Source organism: Triplophysa dalaica, chromosome 1 (genome assembly GCF_015846415.1).
Source record: "Triplophysa dalaica isolate WHDGS20190420 chromosome 1, ASM1584641v1, whole genome shotgun sequence".
Classification (NCBI taxonomy): domain Eukaryota; kingdom Metazoa; phylum Chordata; class Actinopteri; order Cypriniformes; family Nemacheilidae; genus Triplophysa; species Triplophysa dalaica.
In genome coordinates, this window is record NC_079542.1 from 30,037,526 (window position 1) to 30,054,309 (window position 16,784).

The window sequence follows — 16,784 nt, forward strand, 5'->3', positions numbered from 1 at the left end:
TACGTTTAAAAGTGGCTCAAATGGGAAGGTTTGAGCTTCCAAAAACGCTCCACACCGTTACTGAGGAAATACTCTTCAGATCAGACTTCCTCTGGTGTGTTGGTGAGAAATTAAGGACTATACTTTCAGGGATCATTTCTATAGTTATTTTACTTGGAAATGTGTTTCGTAAGTGTTTGTTTCCCAAACCACGATGATGAGCTTAGATGCTTCTTTTAGAGCGTGAATCTGGCATTTAGTAGTGATTCGGTTCACATGCTTTGTGCTGTTGATGAATGTTCTTTATTGCTTTTGGTGATATTGAGGAAAGTAGCATGATCTAAGTGGCTTTATGTCTTTGTGAGTACTTGAAAAAAGAAATAGATTTAGGTAATCAACCTTGAATCAAGTCCTAGAAAGTTACGCCTGGTTTTCCACATTTTGGTCAATTGAGTATTTTTGTTTAATTTTGTCTTGTGTTTTCATTTATATGTCGGTACTGTTTTTATGGTCACAACTTACAGTGATTGGTCATGTTTCTGCTCCTCTTTTTTAAATCAAAAGAATACACAAAAGGATATGTCTGCCTGTTGTTTTGACGTATACGTTTAAAAGTGGCTCAAATGGGAAGGTTTGAGCTTCCAAAAACGCTCCACACCGTTACTGAGGAAATACTCTTCAGATCAGACTTCCTCTGGTGTGTTGGTGAGAAATTTAGGACTATACTTTCAGGGATCATTTCTATAGTTATTTTACTTGGAAATGTGTTTCGTAAGTGTTTGTTTCCCAAACCACGATGATGAGCTTAGATGCTTCTTTTAGAGCGTGAATAGATGTTTCTGTTTTTGTCACAAATTGCAGGAATTGGTCATGTATCATTCAGATACTAGAAAGATACGCCTGGTTTTCCACATTTTGGTCAATTGAGTATTTTTTTTTAATTTTGTCTTGTGTTTTCATTTATATGTCGATACTGTTTTATAGTCAGAAATTATAGGAATTGGTCATGTTTCTGCTCCTTTTTTTTAAAAGCAAAAGAATACACAAAAGGATATGTCTGCCTGTTGTTTTTGACCATACGTTTAAATGTGGCTCGAACGGGAAGGTTTGAGCTGCCAAAAACGCTCCAAACCGTTACTGAGGAAATACTCTTCAGATCAGACTTCCTCTGGTGTTTTGGTGAGAAATTTAGGACTATACCTTCAGGGATCATTTCTATAGTTATTTTACTTGGAAATGTGTTTCGTAAGTGTTTTTTCCCAAACCACGATGATGAGCTTAGATGCTTCTTTTAGAGCGTGAATCTGGCATTTAGTAGTGATTCGGTTCACATGCTTTGTGCTGTTGATGAATGTTCTTTGTTGCTTTTGGCGATATTGAGGAAAGTAGCATGATCTAAGTGGCTTTATGTCTTTGTGAGTACTTGAAAAAAGAAATAGATTTAGGTAATTAACCTTGAATCAAGTCCTAGAAAGATACGCCTGGTTTTCCACATTTTGGTCAATTGAGTATTTTTGTTTAATTTTGTCTTGTGTTTTCATTTATATGTCGGTACTGTTTTTATGGTCACAACTTACAGGAATTGGTCATGTTTCTGCTCCTCTTTTTTAAATCAAAAGAATACACAAAAGGATATGTCTGCCTGTTGTTTTGACGTATACGTTTAAAAGTGGCTCAAATGGGAAGGTTTGAGCTTCCAAAAACGCTCCACACCGTTACTGAGGAAATACTCTTCAGATCAGACTTCCTCTGGTGTGTTGGTGAGAAATTTAGGACTATACTTTCAGGGATCATTTCTATAGTTATTTTACTTGGAAATGTGTTTCGTAAGTGTTTGTTTCCCAAACCACGATGATGAGCTTAGATGCTTCTTTTAGAGCGTGAATCTGGCATTTAGTAGTGATTCGGTTCACATGCTTTGTGCTGTTGATGAATGTTCTTTATTGCTTTTGGTGATATTGAGGAAAGTAGCATGATCTAAGTGGCTTTATGTCTTTGTGAGTACTTGAAAAAAGAAATAGATTTAGGCAATTAACCTTGAATCAAATCTTAGAAAGTTACGCCTAGTTCTCCACATTTTGATCAATTGAGTATTCTTGTTAAGTTTTGTCTGGTGTTTTTCAATTGTAGGATGTTTCTGTTTTTGTCACAAATTGCAGGAATTGGTCATGTATCATTCAGATACTAGAAAGATACGCCTGGTTTTCCACATTTTGGTCAATTGAGTATTTTTTTTTAATTTTGTCTTGTGTTTTCATTTATATGTCGATACTGTTTTATAGTCAGAAATTATAGGAATTGGTCATGTTTCTGCTCCTTTTTTTTAAAAGCAAAAGAATACACAAAAGGATATGTCTGCCTGTTGTTTTTGACCATACGTTTAAATGTGGCTCGAACGGGAAGGTTTGAGCTGCCAAAAACGCTCCAATCCGTTACTGAGGAAATACTCTTCAGATCAGACTTCCTCTGGTGTTTTGGTGAGAAATTTAGGACTATACTTTCAGGGATCATTTCTATAGTTATTTTACTTGGAAATGTGTTTCGTAAGTGTTTGTTTCCCAAACCACGATGATGAGCTTAGATGCTTCTTTTAGAGCGTGAATCTGGCATTTAGTAGTGATTCGGTTCACATGCTTTGTGCTGTTGATGAATGTTCTTTATTGCTTTTGGTGATATTGAGGAAAGTAGCATGATCTAAGTGGCTTTATGTCTTTGTGAGTACTTGAAAAAAGAAATAGATTTAGGCAATTAACCTTGAATCAAGTCCTAGGAAGTTACGCCTGGTTTTCCACATTTTGATCAATTGAGTATTCTTGTTAAGTTTTGTCTGGTGTTTTTCAATTGTAGGATGTTTCTGTTTTTGTCACAAATTGCAGGAATTGGTCATGTATCATTCAGATACTAGAAAGATACGCCTGGTTTTCCACATTTTGGTCAATTGAGTATTTTTTTTTAATTTTGTCTTGTGTTTTCATTTATATGTCGATACTGTTTTATAGTCAGAAATTATAGGAATTGGTCATGTTTCTGCTCCTTTTTTTAAAAGCAAAAGAATACACAAAAGGATATGTCTGCCTGTTGTTTTGACGTATACGTTTAAAAGTGGCTCAAATGGGAAGGTTTGAGCTGCCAAAAACGCTCCAAACCGTTACTGAGAAAATACTCTTCAGATCAGACTTCCTCTGGTGTTTTGTCAGCAAATTTAGGACTATACTTTCAGGGATCATTTCTATAGTTATTTTACTTGGAAATGTGTTTCGTAAGTGTTTGTTTCCCAAACCACGATGATGAGCTTAGATGCTTCTTTTAGAGCGTGAATCTGGCATTTAGTAGTGATTCGGTTCACATGCTTTGTGCTGTTGATTAGTGTTCTTTATTGCTTTTGGTGATATTGAGGAAAGTAGCATGATCTAAGTGGCTTTATGTCTTTGTGAGTACTTGAAAAAAGAAATAGATCTAGGCAATTAACCTTGAATCAAGTCCTAGGAAGTTACGCCTGGTTTTCCACATTTTGATCAATTGAGTATTCTTGTTAAGTTTTGTCTGGTGTTTTTCAATTGTAGGATGTTTCTGTTTTTGTCACAAATTGCAGGAATTGGTCATGTATCATTCAGATACTAGAAAGATACGCCTGGTTTTCCACATTTTGGTCAATTGAGTATTTTTTTTTAATTTTGTCTTGTGTTTTCATTTATATGTCGATACTGTTTTATAGTCAGAAATTATAGGAATTAGTTATGTTTCTGCTCCTTTTTTTTAAAAGCAAAAGAATACACAAAAGGATATGTCTGCCTGTTGTTTTTGACCATACGTTTAAATGTGGCTCGAACGGGAAGGTTTGAGCTGCCAAAAACGCTCCAAACCGTTACTGAGGAAATACTCTTCAGATCAGACTTCCTCTGGTGTTTTGGTGAGAAATTTAGGACTATACCTTCAGGGATCATTTCTATAGTTATTTTACTTGGAAATGTGTTTCGTAAGTGTTTTTTCCCAAACCACGATGATGAGCTTAGATGCTTCTTTTAGAGCGTGAATCTGGCATTTAGTAGTGATTCGGTTCACATGCTTTGTGCTGTTGATGAATGTTCTTTGTTGCTTTTGGCGATATTGAGGAAAGTAGCATGATCTAAGTGGCTTTATGTCTTTGTGAGTACTTGAAAAAAGAAATAGATTTAGGTAATTAACCTTGAATCAAGTCCTAGAAAGATACGCCTGGTTTTCCACATTTTGGTCAATTGAGTATTTTTGTTTAATTTTGTCTTGTGTTTTCATTTATATGTCGGTACTGTTTTTATGGTCACAACTTACAGGAATTGGTCATGTTTCTGCTCCTCTTTTTTAAATCAAAAGAATACACAAAAGGATATGTCTGCCTGTTGTTTTGACGTATACGTTTAAAAGTGGCTCAAATGGGAAGGTTTGAGCTTCCAAAAACGCTCCACACCGTTACTGAGGAAATACTCTTCAGATCAGACTTCCTCTGGTGTGTTGGTGAGAAATTTAGGACTATACTTTCAGGGATCATTTCTATAGTTATTTTACTTGGAAATGTGTTTCGTAAGTGTTTGTTTCCCAGACCACGATGATGAGCTTAGATGCTTCTTTTAGAGCGTGAAACTGGCATTTAGTAGTGATTCGGTTTCAGATGCTTTGTGCTGTTGATGAATGTTCTTTGTTGCTTTTGGCGATATTGAGGAAAGTAGCATGATCTAAGTGGCTTTATGTCTATGTGAGTACTTGAAAAAAGAAATAGATTTAGGTAATTAACCTTGAATCAAGTCCTAGAAAGATACGCCTGGTTTTCCACATTTTGGTCAATTGAGTATTTTTGTTTAATTTTGTCTTGTGTTTTCATTTATATGTCGGTACTGTTTTTATGGTCACGACTTACAGGAATTGGTCATGTTTCTGCTCCTCTTTTTTAAATCAAAAGAATACACAAAAGGATATGTCTGCCTGTTGTTTTGACGTATACGTTTAAAAGTGGCTCAAATGGGAAGGTTTGAGCTTCCAAAAACGCTCCACACCGTTACTGAGGAAATACTCTTCAGATCAGACTTCCTCTGGTGTGTTGGTGAGAAATTTAGGACTATACTTTCAGGGATCATTTCTATAGTTATTTTACTTGGAAATGTGTTTCGTAAGTGTTTGTTTCCCAAACCACGATGATGAGCTTAGATGCTTCTTTTAGAGCGTGAATCTGGCATTTAGTAGTGATTCGGTTCACATGCTTTGTGCTGTTGATGAATGTTCTTTATTGCTTTTGGTGATATTGAGGAAAGTAGCATGATCTAAGTGGCTTTATGTCTTTGTGAGTACTTGAAAAAAGAAATAGATTTAGGCAATTAACCTTGAATCAAATCTTAGAAAGTTACGCCTAGTTCTCCACATTTTGATCAATTGAGTATTCTTGTTAAGTTTTGTCTGGTGTTTTTCAATTGTAGGATGTTTCTGTTTTTGTCACAAATTGCAGGAATTGGTCATGTATCATTCAGATACTAGAAAGATACGCCTGGTTTTCCACATTTTGGTCAATTGAGTATTTTTTTTTAAATTTTGTCTTGTGTTTTCATTTATATGTCGATACTGTTTTATAGTCAGAAATTATAGGAATTGGTCATGTTTCTGCTCCTTTTTTTTAAAAGCAAAAGAATACACAAAAGGATATGTCTGCCTGTTGTTTTTGACCATACGTTTAAATGTGGCTCGAACGGGAAGGTTTGAGCTGCCAAAAACGCTCCAAACCGTTACTGAGAAAATACTCTTCAGATCAGACTTCCTCTGGTGTTTTGGTGAGAAATCTAGGACTATACTTTCAGGGATCATTTCTATAGTTATTTTACTTGGAAATGTGTTTCGTAAGTGTTTGTTTCCCAAACCACGATGATGAGCTTCGATGCTTCTTTTAGAGCGTGAATCTGGCATTTAGTAGTGATTCGGTTCACATGCTTTGTGCTGTTGATGAATGTTCTTTATTGCTTTTGGTGATATTGAGGAAAGTAGCATGATCTAAGTGGCTTTATGTCTTTGTGAGTACTTGAAAAAAGAAATAGATTTAGGTAATCAACCTTGAATCAAGTCCTAGAAAGTTACGCCTGGTTTTCCACATTTTGGTCAATTGAGTATTTTTGTTTAATTTTGTCTTGTGTTTTCATTTATATGTCGGTACTGTTTTTATGGTCACAACTTACAGTGATTGGTCATGTTTCTGCTCCTCTTTTTTAAATCAAAAGAATACACAAAAGGATATGTCTGCCTGTTGTTTTGACGTATACGTTTAAAAGTGGCTCAAATGGGAAGGTTTGAGCTTCCAAAAACGCTCCACACCGTTACTGAGGAAATACTCTTCAGATCAGACTTCCTCTGGTGTGTTGGTGAGAAATTTAGGACTATACTTTCAGGGATCATTTCTATAGTTATTTTACTTGGAAATGTGTTTCGTAAGTGTTTGTTTCCCAAACCACGATGATGAGCTTAGATGCTTCTTTTAGAGCGTGAATAGATGTTTCTGTTTTTGTCACAAATTGCAGGAATTGGTCATGTATCATTCAGATACTAGAAAGATACGCCTGGTTTTCCACATTTTGGTCAATTGAGTATTTTTTTTTAATTTTGTCTTGTGTTTTCATTTATATGTCGATACTGTTTTATAGTCAGAAATTATAGGAATTGGTCATGTTTCTGCTCCTTTTTTTTAAAAGCAAAAGAATACACAAAAGGATATGTCTGCCTGTTGTTTTTGACCATACGTTTAAATGTGGCTCGAACGGGAAGGTTTGAGCTGCCAAAAACGCTCCAAACCGTTACTGAGGAAATACTCTTCAGATCAGACTTCCTCTGGTGTTTTGGTGAGAAATTTAGGACTATATTTTCAGGGATCATTTCTATAGTTATTTTACTTGGAAATGTGTTTCGTAAGTGTTTGTTTCCCAAACCACGATGATGAGATTAGATGCTTCTTTTAGAGCGTGAATCTGGCATTTAGTAGTGATTCGGTTCACATGCTTTGTGCTGTTGATGAATGTTCTTTATTGTTTTTGGCGATATAGAGGAAAGTAGCATGATCTAAGTGGCTTTATATCTTTGTGAGTACTTGAAAAAAGAAATAGATTTAGGTAATCAACCTTGAATCAAGTCCTAGAAAGTTACGCCTGGTTTTCCACATTTTGGTCAATTGAGTATTTTTGTTTAATTTTGTCTTGTGTTTTCATTTATATGTCGGTACTGTTTTTATGGTCACAACTTACAGTGATTGGTCATGTTTCTGCTCCTCTTTTTTAAATCAAAAGAATACACAAAAGGATATGTCTGCCTGTTGTTTTGACGTATACGTTTAAAAGTGGCTCAAATGGGAAGGTTTGAGCTTCCAAAAACGCTCCACACCGTTACTGAGGAAATACTCTTCAGATGAGAATTCCTCTGGTGTTTTGGCGAGAAATTTAGGACTATACTTTCAGGTATCATTTCTATAGTTATTTTACTTGGAAATGTGTTTCGTAAGTGTTTGTTTCCCAAACCACGATGATGAGCTTAGATGCTTCTTTTAGAGCGTGAAACTGGCATTTAGTAGTGATTCGGTTTCAGATGCTTTGTGCTGTTGATGAATGTTCTTTGTTGCTTTTGGCGATATTGAGGAAAGTAGCATGATCTAAGTGGCTTTATGTCTATGTGAGTACTTGAAAAAAGAAATAGATTTAGGTAATTAACCTTGAATCAAGTCCTAGAAAGATACGCCTGGTTTTCCACATTTTGGTCAATTGAGTATTTTTGTTTAATTTTGTCTTGTGTTTTCATTTATATGTCGGTACTGTTTTTATGGTCACAACTTACAGGAATTGGTCATGTTTCTGCTCCTCTTTTTTAAATCAAAAGAATACACAAAAGGATATGTCTGCCTGTTGTTTTGACGTATACGTTTAAAAGTGGCTCAAATGGGAAGGTTTGAGCTTCCAAAAACGCTCCACACCGTTGCTGAGGAAATACTCTTCAGATCAGACTTCCTCTGGTGTGTTGGTGAGAAATTTAGGACTATACTTTCAGGGATCATTTCTATAGTTATTTTACTTGGAAATGTGTTTCGTAAGTGTTTGTTTCCCAAACCACGATGATGAGCTTAGATGCTTCTTTTAGAGCGTGAATCTGGCATTTAGTAGTGATTCGGTTCACATGCTTTGTGCTGTTGATGAATGTTCTTTATTGCTTTTGGTGATATTGAGGAAAGTAGCATGATCTAAGTGGCTTTATGTCTTTGTGAGTACTTGAAAAAAGAAATAGATTTAGGCAATTAACCTTGAATCAAATCTTAGAAAGTTACGCCTAGTTCTCCACATTTTGATCAATTGAGTATTCTTGTTAAGTTTTGTCTGGTGTTTTTCAATTGTAGGATGTTTCTGTTTTTGTCACAAATTGCAGGAATTGGTCATGTATCATTCAGATACTAGAAAGATACGCCTGGTTTTCCACATTTTGGTCAATTGAGTATTTTTTTTTAATTTTGTCTTGTGTTTTCATTTATATGTCGATACTGTTTTATAGTCAGAAATTATAGGAATTGGTCATGTTTCTGCTCCTTTTTTTTAAAAGCAAAAGAATACACAAAAGGATATGTCTGCCTGTTGTTTTTGACCATACGTTTAAATGTGGCTCGAACGGGAAGGTTTGAGCTGCCAAAAACGCTCCAAACCGTTACTGAGAAAATACTCTTCAGATCAGACTTCCTCTGGTGTTTTGGTGAGAAATCTAGGACTATACTTTCAGGGATCATTTCTATAGTTATTTTACTTGGAAATGTGTTTCGTAAGTGTTTGTTTCCCAAACCACGATGATGAGCTTCGATGCTTCTTTTAGAGCGTGAATCTGGCATTTAGTAGTGATTCGGTTCACATGCTTTGTGCTGTTGATGAATGTTCTTTATTGCTTTTGGTGATATTGAGGAAAGTAGCATGATCTAAGTGGCTTTATGTCTTTGTGAGTACTTGAAAAAAGAAATAGATTTAGGCAATTAACCTTGAATTAAGTCCTAGGAAGTTACGCCTGGTTTTCCACATTTTGATCAATTGAGTATTCTTGTTAAGTTTTGTCTGGTGTTTTTCAATTGTAGGATGTTTCTGTTTTTGTCACAAATTGCAGGAATTGGTCATGTATCATTCAGATACTAGAAAGATACGCCTGGTTTTCCACATTTTGGTCAATTGAGTATTTTTTTTTAATTTTGTCTTGTGTTTTCATTTATATGTCGATACTGTTTTATAGTCAGAAATTATAGGAATTGGTCATGTTTCTGCTCCTTTTTTTTAAAAGCAAAAGAATACACAAAAGGATATGTCTGCCTGTTGTTTTTGACCATACGTTTAAATGTGGCTCGAACGGGAAGGTTTGAGCTGCCAAAAACGCTCCAATCCGTTACTGAGGAAATACTCTTCAGATCAGACTTCCTCTGGTGTTTTGGTGAGAAATTTAGGACTATACTTTCAGGGATCATTTCTATAGTTATTTTACTTGGAAATGTGTTTCGTAAGTGTTTGTTTCCCAAACCACGATGATGAGCTTAGATGCTTCTTTTAGAGCGTGAATCTGGCATTTAGTAGTGATTCGGTTCACATGCTTTGTGCTGTTGATGAATGTTCTTTATTGCTTTTGGTTATATTGAGGAAAGTAGCATGATCTAAGTGGCTTTATGTCTTTGTGAGTACTTGAAAAAAGAAATAGATTTAGGCAATTAACCTTGAATCAAGTCCTAGGAAGTTACGCCTGGTTTTCCACATTTTGATCAATTGAGTATTCTTGTTAAGTTTTGTCTGGTGTTTTTCAATTGTAGGATGTTTCTGTTTTTGTCACAAATTGCAGGAATTGGTCATGTATCATTCAGATACTAGAAAGATACGCCTGGTTTTCCACATTTTGGTCAATTGAGTATTTTTTTTTAATTTTGTCTTGTGTTTTCATTTATATGTCGATACTGTTTTATAGTCAGAAATTATAGGAATTGGTCATGTTTCTGCTCCTTTTTTTAAAAGCAAAAGAATACACAAAAGGATATGTCTGCCTGTTGTTTTGACGTATACGTTTAAAAGTGGCTCAAATGGGAAGGTTTGAGCTGCCAAAAACGCTCCAAACCGTTACTGAGAAAATACTCTTCAGATCAGACTTCCTCTGGTGTTTTGTCAGCAAATTTAGGACTATACTTTCAGGTATCATTTCTATAGTTATTTTACTTGGAAATGTGTTTCGTAAGTGTTTGTTTCCCAAACCACGATGATGAGCTTAGATGCTTCTTTTAGAGCGTGAAACTGGCATTTAGTAGTGATTCGGTTTCAGATGCTTTGTGCTGTTGATGAATGTTCTTTGTTGCTTTTGGCGATATTGAGGAAAGTAGCATGATCTAAGTGGCTTTATGTCTATGTGAGTACTTGAAAAAAGAAATAGATTTAGGTAATTAACCTTGAATCAAGTCCTAGAAAGATACGCCTGGTTTTCCACATTTTGGTCAATTGAGTATTTTTGTTTAATTTTGTCTTGTGTTTTCATTTATATGTCGGTACTGTTTTTATGGTCACAACTTACAGGAATTGGTCATGTTTCTGCTCCTCTTTTTTAAATCAAAAGAATACACAAAAGGATATGTCTGCCTGTTGTTTTGACGTATACGTTTAAAAGTGGCTCAAATGGGAAGGTTTGAGCTTCCAAAAACGCTCCACACCGTTACTGAGAAAATACTCTTCAGATCAGACTTCCTCTGGTGTGTTGGTGAGAAATTTAGGACTATACTTTCAGGGATCATTTCTATAGTTATTTTACTTGGAAATGTGTTTCGTAAGTGTTTGTTTCCCAAACCACGATGATGAGCTTAGATGCTTCTTTTAGAGCGTGAATCTGGCATTTAGTAGTGATTCGGTTCACATGCTTTGTGCTGTTGATGAATGTTCTTTATTGCTTTTGGTGATATTGAGGAAAGTAGCATGATCTAAGTGGCTTTATGTCTTTGTGAGTACTTGAAAAAAGAAATAGATTTAGGCAATTAACCTTGAATCAAATCTTAGAAAGTTACGCCTAGTTCTCCACATTTTGATCAATTGAGTATTCTTGTTAAGTTTTGTCTGGTGTTTTTCAATTGTAGGATGTTTCTGTTTTTGTCACAAATTGCAGGAATTGGTCATGTATCATTCAGATACTAGAAAGATACGCCTGGTTTTCCACATTTTGGTCAATTGAGTATTTTTTTTTAATTTTGTCTTGTGTTTTCATTTATATGTCGATACTGTTTTATAGTCAGAAATTATAGGAATTGGTCATGTTTCTGCTCCTTTTTTTTAAAAGCAAAAGAATACACAAAAGGATATGTCTGCCTGTTGTTTTTGACCATACGTTTAAATGTGGCTCGAACGGGAAGGTTTGAGCTGCCAAAAACGCTCCAAACCGTTACTGAGAAAATACTCTTCAGATCAGACTTCCTCTGGTGTTTTGGTGAGAAATCTAGGACTATACTTTCAGGGATCATTTCTATAGTTATTTTACTTGGAAATGTGTTTCGTAAGTGTTTGTTTCCCAAACCACGATGATGAGCTTCGATGCTTCTTTTAGAGCGTGAATCTGGCATTTAGTAGTGATTCGGTTCACATGCTTTGTGCTGTTGATGAATGTTCTTTATTGCTTTTGGTGATATTGAGGAAAGTAGCATGATCTAAGTGGCTTTATGTCTTTGTGAGTACTTGAAAAAAGAAATAGATTTAGGTAATCAACCTTGAATCAAGTCCTAGAAAGTTACGCCTGGTTTTCCACATTTTGGTCAATTGAGTATTTTTGTTTAATTTTGTCTTGTGTTTTCATTTATATGTCGGTACTGTTTTTATGGTCACAACTTACAGTGATTGGTCATGTTTCTGCTCCTCTTTTTTAAATCAAAAGAATACACAAAAGGATATGTCTGCCTGTTGTTTTGACGTATACGTTTAAAAGTGGCTCAAATGGGAAGGTTTGAGCTTCCAAAAACGCTCCACACCGTTACTGAGGAAATACTCTTCAGATCAGACTTCCTCTGGTGTGTTGGTGAGAAATTTAGGACTATACTTTCAGGGATCATTTCTATAGTTATTTTACTTGGAAATGTGTTTCGTAAGTGTTTGTTTCCCAAACCACGATGATGAGCTTCGATGCTTCTTTTAGAGCGTGAATCTGGCATTTAGTAGTGATTCGGTTCACATGCTTTGTGCTGTTGATGAATGTTCTTTATTGCTTTTGGTGATATTGAGGAAAGTAGCATGATCTAAGTGGCTTTATGTCTTTGTGAGTACTTGAAAAAAGAAATAGATTTAGGTAATCAACCTTGAATCAAGTCCTAGAAAGTTACGCCTGGTTTTCCACATTTTGGTCAATTGAGTATTTTTGTTTAATTTTGTCTTGTGTTTTCATTTATATGTCGGTACTGTTTTTATGGTCACAACTTACAGTGATTGGTCATGTTTCTGCTCCTCTTTTTTAAATCAAAAGAATACACAAAAGGATATGTCTGCCTGTTGTTTTGACGTATACGTTTAAAAGTGGCTCAAATGGGAAGGTTTGAGCTTCCAAAAACGCTCCACACCGTTACTGAGGAAATACTCTTCAGATCAGACTTCCTCTGGTGTGTTGGTGAGAAATTTAGGACTATACTTTCAGGGATCATTTCTATAGTTATTTTACTTGGAAATGTGTTTCGTAAGTGTTTGTTTCCCAGACCACGATGATGAGCTTAGATGCTTCTTTTAGAGCGTGAAACTGGCATTTAGTAGTGATTCGGTTTCAGATGCTTTGTGCTGTTGATGAATGTTCTTTGTTGCTTTTGGCGATATTGAGGAAAGTAGCATGATCTAAGTGGCTTTATGTCTATGTGAGTACTTGAAAAAAGAAATAGATTTAGGTAATTAACCTTGAATCAAGTCCTAGAAAGATACGCCTGGTTTTCCACATTTTGGTCAATTGAGTATTTTTGTTTAATTTTGTCTTGTGTTTTCATTTATATGTCGGTACTGTTTTTATGGTCACAACTTACAGGAATTGGTCATGTTTCTGCTCCTCTTTTTTAAATCAAAAGAATACACAAAAGGATATGTCTGCCTGTTGTTTTGACGTATACGTTTAAAAGTGGCTCAAATGGGAAGGTTTGAGCTTCCAAAAACGCTCCACACCGTTACTGAGGAAATACTCTTCAGATCAGACTTCCTCTGGTGTGTTGGTGAGAAATTTAGGACTATACTTTCAGGGATCATTTCTATAGTTATTTTACTTGGAAATGTGTTTCGTAAGTGTTTGTTTCCCAAACCACGATGATGAGCTTAGATGCTTCTTTTAGAGCGTGAATCTGGCATTTAGTAGTGATTCGGTTCACATGCTTTGTGCTGTTGATGAATGTTCTTTATTGCTTTTGGTGATATTGAGGAAAGTAGCATGATCTAAGTGGCTTTATGTCTTTGTGAGTACTTGAAAAAAGAAATAGATTTAGGCAATTAACCTTGAATCAAATCTTAGAAAGTTACGCCTAGTTCTCCACATTTTGATCAATTGAGTATTCTTGTTAAGTTTTGTCTGGTGTTTTTCAATTGTAGGATGTTTCTGTTTTTGTCACAAATTGCAGGAATTGGTCATGTATCATTCAGATACTAGAAAGATACGCCTGGTTTTCCACATTTTGGTCAATTGAGTATTTTTTTTTAATTTTGTCTTGTGTTTTCATTTATATGTCGATTCTGTTTTATAGTCAGAAATTATAGGAATTGGTCATGTTTCTGCTCCTTTTTTTTAAAAGCAAAAGAATACACAAAAGGATATGTCTGCCTGTTGTTTTTGACCATACGTTTAAATGTGGCTCGAACGGGAAGGTTTGAGCTGCCAAAAACGCTCCAAACCGTTACTGAGAAAATACTCTTCAGATCAGACTTCCTCTGGTGTTTTGGTGAGAAATCTAGGACTATACTTTCAGGGATCATTTCTATAGTTATTTTACTTGGAAATGTGTTTCGTAAGTGTTTGTTTCCCAAACCACGATGATGAGCTTCGATGCTTCTTTTAGAGCGTGAATCTGGCATTTAGTAGTGATTCGGTTCACATGCTTTGTGCTGTTGATGAATGTTCTTTATTGCTTTTGGTGATATTGAGGAAAGTAGCATGATCTAAGTGGCTTTATGTCTTTGTGAGTACTTGAAAAAAGAAATAGATTTAGGTAATCAACCTTGAATCAAGTCCTAGAAAGTTACGCCTGGTTTTCCACATTTTGGTCAATTGAGTATTTTTGTTTAATTTTGTCTTGTGTTTTCATTTATATGTCGGTACTGTTTTTATGGTCACAACTTACAGTGATTGGTCATGTTTCTGCTCCTCTTTTTTAAATCAAAAGAATACACAAAAGGATATGTCTGCCCGTTGTTTTGACGTATACGTTTAAAAGTGGCTCAAATGGGAAGGTTTGAGCTTCCAAAAACGCTCCACACCGTTACTGAGGAAATACTCTTCAGATCAGACTTCCTCTGGTGTGTTGGTGAGAAATTTAGGACTATACTTTCAGGGATCATTTCTATAGTTATTTTACTTGGAAATGTGTTTCGTAAGTGTTTGTTTCCCAAACCACGATGATGAGCTTAGATGCTTCTTTTAGAGCGTGAATAGATGTTTCTGTTTTTGTCACAAATTGCAGGAATTGGTCATGTATCATTCAGATACTAGAAAGATACGCCTGGTTTTCCACATTTTGGTCAATTGAGTATTTTTTTTTAATTTTGTCTTGTGTTTTCATTTATATGTCGATACTGTTTTATAGTCAGAAATTATAGGAATTGGTCATGTTTCTGCTCCTTTTTTTTAAAAGCAAAAGAATACACAAAAGGATATGTCTGCCTGTTGTTTTTGACCATACGTTTAAATGTGGCTCGAACGGGAAGGTTTGAGCTGCCAAAAACGCTCCAATCCGTTACTGAGGAAATACTCTTCAGATCAGACTTCCTCTGGTGTTTTGGTGAGAAATTTAGGACTATACTTTCAGGGATCATTTCTATAGTTATTTTACTTGGAAATGTGTTTCGTAAGTGTTTGTTTCCCAAACCACGATGATGAGCTTAGATGCTTCTTTTAGAGCGTGAATCTGGCATTTAGTAGTGATTCGGTTCACATGCTTTGTGCTGTTGATGAATGTTCTTTATTGCTTTTGGTGATATTGAGGAAAGTAGCATGATCTAAGTGGCTTTATGTCTTTGTGAGTACTTGAAAAAAGAAATAGATTTAGGCAATTAACCTTGAATCAAGTCCTAGGAAGTTACGCCTGGTTTTCCACATTTTGATCAATTGAGTATTCTTGTTAAGTTTTGTCTGGTGTTTTTCAATTGTAGGATGTTTCTGTTTTTGTCACAAATTGCAGGAATTGGTCATGTATCATTCAGATACTAGAAAGATACGCCTGGTTTTCCACATTTTGGTCAATTGAGTATTTTTTTTTAATTTTGTCTTGTGTTTTCATTTATATGTCGATACTGTTTTATAGTCAGAAATTATAGGAATTGGTCATGTTTCTGCTCCTTTTTTTAAAAGCAAAAGAATACACAAAAGGATATGTCTGCCTGTTGTTTTGACGTATACGTTTAAAAGTGGCTCAAATGGGAAGGTTTGAGCTGCCAAAAACGCTCCAAACCGTTACTGAGAAAATACTCTTCAGATCAGACTTCCTCTGGTGTTTTGTCAGCAAATTTAGGACTATACTTTCAGGGATCATTTCTATAGTTAATTTACTTGGAAATGTGTTTCGTAAGTGTTTGTTTCCCAAACCACGATGATGAGCTTAGATGCTTCTTTTAGAGCGTGAATCTGGCATTTAGTAGTGATTTGCTTCACATACTTTGTGCTGTTGATGAGTGTTCTTTATTGCTTTTGGTGATATTTAGGAAAGTAGCATGATCTAAGTGGCTTTATGTCTTTGTGAGTACTTGAAAAAAGAAATAGATCTAGGCAATTAACCTTGAATCAAGTCCTAGGAAGTTACGCCTGGTTTTCCACATTTTGATCAATTGAGTATTCTTGTTAAGTTTTGTCTGGTGTTTTTCAATTGTAGGATGTTTCTGTTTTTGTCACAAATTGCAGGAATTGGTCATGTATCATTCAGATACTAGAAAGATACGCCTGGTTTTCCACATTTTGGTCAATTGAGTATTTTTTTTTAATTTTGTCTTGTGTTTTCATTTATATGTCGATACTGTTTTATAGTCAGAAATTATAGGAATTGGTCATGTTTCTGCTCCTTTTTTTTAAAAGCAAAAGAATACACAAAAGGATATGTCTGCCTGTTGTTTTTGACCATACGTTTAAATGTGGCTCGAACGGGAAGGTTTGAGCTGCCAAAAACGCTCCAAACCGTTACTGAGGAAATACTCTTCAGATCAGACTTCCTCTGGTGTTTTGGTGAGAAATTTAGGACTATATTTTCAGGGATCATTTCTATAGTTATTTTACTTGGAAATGTGTTTCGTAAGTGTTTGTTTCCCAAACCACGATGATGAGATTAGATGCTTCTTTTAGAGCGTGAATCTGGCATTTAGTAGTGATTCGGTTCACATGCTTTGTGCTGTTGATGAATGTTCTTTATTGTTTTTGGCGATATAGAGGAAAGTAGCATGATCTAAGTGGCTTTATATCTTTGTGAGTACTTGAAAAAAGAAATAGATTTAGGTAATCAACCTTGAATCAAGTCCTAGAAAGTTACGCCTGGTTTTCCACATTTTGGTCAATTGAGTATTTTTGTTTAATTTTGTCTTGTGTTTTCATTTATATGTCGGTACTGTTTTTATGGT

General features: G+C 35.3%; 24 non-coding genes and 3 pseudogenes across 24 annotated transcripts; all 27 read left to right on the plus strand.

Moving 5' to 3' along the window:
- The first annotated feature begins 113 nt into the window (after nt 1-113).
- LOC130430558 (small nucleolar RNA U3) lies at nt 114-328 on the plus strand. Its single transcript, XR_008907855.1, has one exon. It is a non-coding gene; the product is annotated as a small nucleolar RNA U3 (small nucleolar RNA).
- Nucleotides 329-695: 367 nt separating this feature from the next.
- Nucleotides 696-884, plus strand: LOC130431664 (small nucleolar RNA U3; annotated as a pseudogene).
- Nucleotides 885-1,169: 285 nt separating this feature from the next.
- LOC130431216 (small nucleolar RNA U3) lies at nt 1,170-1,383 on the plus strand. Its single transcript, XR_008908182.1, has one exon. It is a non-coding gene; the product is annotated as a small nucleolar RNA U3 (small nucleolar RNA).
- A 367-nt stretch (nt 1,384-1,750) lies between these two features.
- LOC130430566 (small nucleolar RNA U3) lies at nt 1,751-1,965 on the plus strand. The gene has a single exon (XR_008907859.1). It is a non-coding gene; the product is annotated as a small nucleolar RNA U3 (small nucleolar RNA).
- Nucleotides 1,966-2,467: 502 nt separating this feature from the next.
- On the plus strand, nt 2,468-2,682 carry LOC130430570 (small nucleolar RNA U3). Its single transcript, XR_008907862.1, has one exon. It is a non-coding gene; the product is annotated as a small nucleolar RNA U3 (small nucleolar RNA).
- Nucleotides 2,683-3,183: 501 nt separating this feature from the next.
- Nucleotides 3,184-3,398, plus strand: LOC130431274 (small nucleolar RNA U3). The gene has a single exon (XR_008908203.1). It is a non-coding gene; the product is annotated as a small nucleolar RNA U3 (small nucleolar RNA).
- A 502-nt stretch (nt 3,399-3,900) lies between these two features.
- LOC130431217 (small nucleolar RNA U3) lies at nt 3,901-4,114 on the plus strand. The gene has a single exon (XR_008908183.1). It is a non-coding gene; the product is annotated as a small nucleolar RNA U3 (small nucleolar RNA).
- A 367-nt stretch (nt 4,115-4,481) lies between these two features.
- On the plus strand, nt 4,482-4,697 carry LOC130431255 (small nucleolar RNA U3). The gene has a single exon (XR_008908199.1). It is a non-coding gene; the product is annotated as a small nucleolar RNA U3 (small nucleolar RNA).
- Nucleotides 4,698-5,064: 367 nt separating this feature from the next.
- Nucleotides 5,065-5,279, plus strand: LOC130430578 (small nucleolar RNA U3). The gene has a single exon (XR_008907863.1). It is a non-coding gene; the product is annotated as a small nucleolar RNA U3 (small nucleolar RNA).
- A 503-nt stretch (nt 5,280-5,782) lies between these two features.
- On the plus strand, nt 5,783-5,997 carry LOC130430454 (small nucleolar RNA U3). Its single transcript, XR_008907804.1, has one exon. It is a non-coding gene; the product is annotated as a small nucleolar RNA U3 (small nucleolar RNA).
- Nucleotides 5,998-6,364: 367 nt separating this feature from the next.
- LOC130431670 (small nucleolar RNA U3) lies at nt 6,365-6,553 on the plus strand (annotated as a pseudogene).
- Nucleotides 6,554-6,838: 285 nt separating this feature from the next.
- LOC130431175 (small nucleolar RNA U3) lies at nt 6,839-7,053 on the plus strand. Its single transcript, XR_008908156.1, has one exon. It is a non-coding gene; the product is annotated as a small nucleolar RNA U3 (small nucleolar RNA).
- Nucleotides 7,054-7,420: 367 nt separating this feature from the next.
- LOC130431317 (small nucleolar RNA U3) lies at nt 7,421-7,636 on the plus strand. Its single transcript, XR_008908216.1, has one exon. It is a non-coding gene; the product is annotated as a small nucleolar RNA U3 (small nucleolar RNA).
- A 367-nt stretch (nt 7,637-8,003) lies between these two features.
- On the plus strand, nt 8,004-8,218 carry LOC130430583 (small nucleolar RNA U3). Its single transcript, XR_008907864.1, has one exon. It is a non-coding gene; the product is annotated as a small nucleolar RNA U3 (small nucleolar RNA).
- A 502-nt stretch (nt 8,219-8,720) lies between these two features.
- Nucleotides 8,721-8,935, plus strand: LOC130430459 (small nucleolar RNA U3). The gene has a single exon (XR_008907806.1). It is a non-coding gene; the product is annotated as a small nucleolar RNA U3 (small nucleolar RNA).
- Nucleotides 8,936-9,437: 502 nt separating this feature from the next.
- On the plus strand, nt 9,438-9,652 carry LOC130430782 (small nucleolar RNA U3). The gene has a single exon (XR_008907920.1). It is a non-coding gene; the product is annotated as a small nucleolar RNA U3 (small nucleolar RNA).
- A 501-nt stretch (nt 9,653-10,153) lies between these two features.
- On the plus strand, nt 10,154-10,369 carry LOC130431322 (small nucleolar RNA U3). Its single transcript, XR_008908217.1, has one exon. It is a non-coding gene; the product is annotated as a small nucleolar RNA U3 (small nucleolar RNA).
- A 367-nt stretch (nt 10,370-10,736) lies between these two features.
- On the plus strand, nt 10,737-10,951 carry LOC130430587 (small nucleolar RNA U3). Its single transcript, XR_008907865.1, has one exon. It is a non-coding gene; the product is annotated as a small nucleolar RNA U3 (small nucleolar RNA).
- A 502-nt stretch (nt 10,952-11,453) lies between these two features.
- Nucleotides 11,454-11,668, plus strand: LOC130430465 (small nucleolar RNA U3). The gene has a single exon (XR_008907810.1). It is a non-coding gene; the product is annotated as a small nucleolar RNA U3 (small nucleolar RNA).
- A 367-nt stretch (nt 11,669-12,035) lies between these two features.
- LOC130430471 (small nucleolar RNA U3) lies at nt 12,036-12,250 on the plus strand. Its single transcript, XR_008907813.1, has one exon. It is a non-coding gene; the product is annotated as a small nucleolar RNA U3 (small nucleolar RNA).
- Nucleotides 12,251-12,617: 367 nt separating this feature from the next.
- On the plus strand, nt 12,618-12,833 carry LOC130431258 (small nucleolar RNA U3). Its single transcript, XR_008908200.1, has one exon. It is a non-coding gene; the product is annotated as a small nucleolar RNA U3 (small nucleolar RNA).
- A 367-nt stretch (nt 12,834-13,200) lies between these two features.
- LOC130430594 (small nucleolar RNA U3) lies at nt 13,201-13,415 on the plus strand. Its single transcript, XR_008907866.1, has one exon. It is a non-coding gene; the product is annotated as a small nucleolar RNA U3 (small nucleolar RNA).
- A 502-nt stretch (nt 13,416-13,917) lies between these two features.
- On the plus strand, nt 13,918-14,132 carry LOC130430475 (small nucleolar RNA U3). The gene has a single exon (XR_008907817.1). It is a non-coding gene; the product is annotated as a small nucleolar RNA U3 (small nucleolar RNA).
- Nucleotides 14,133-14,499: 367 nt separating this feature from the next.
- LOC130431677 (small nucleolar RNA U3) lies at nt 14,500-14,688 on the plus strand (annotated as a pseudogene).
- Nucleotides 14,689-14,973: 285 nt separating this feature from the next.
- On the plus strand, nt 14,974-15,188 carry LOC130430600 (small nucleolar RNA U3). The gene has a single exon (XR_008907867.1). It is a non-coding gene; the product is annotated as a small nucleolar RNA U3 (small nucleolar RNA).
- Nucleotides 15,189-15,689: 501 nt separating this feature from the next.
- Nucleotides 15,690-15,904, plus strand: LOC130430683 (small nucleolar RNA U3). Its single transcript, XR_008907883.1, has one exon. It is a non-coding gene; the product is annotated as a small nucleolar RNA U3 (small nucleolar RNA).
- A 502-nt stretch (nt 15,905-16,406) lies between these two features.
- On the plus strand, nt 16,407-16,621 carry LOC130431182 (small nucleolar RNA U3). Its single transcript, XR_008908157.1, has one exon. It is a non-coding gene; the product is annotated as a small nucleolar RNA U3 (small nucleolar RNA).
- Nucleotides 16,622-16,784: the final 163 nt, after the last annotated feature.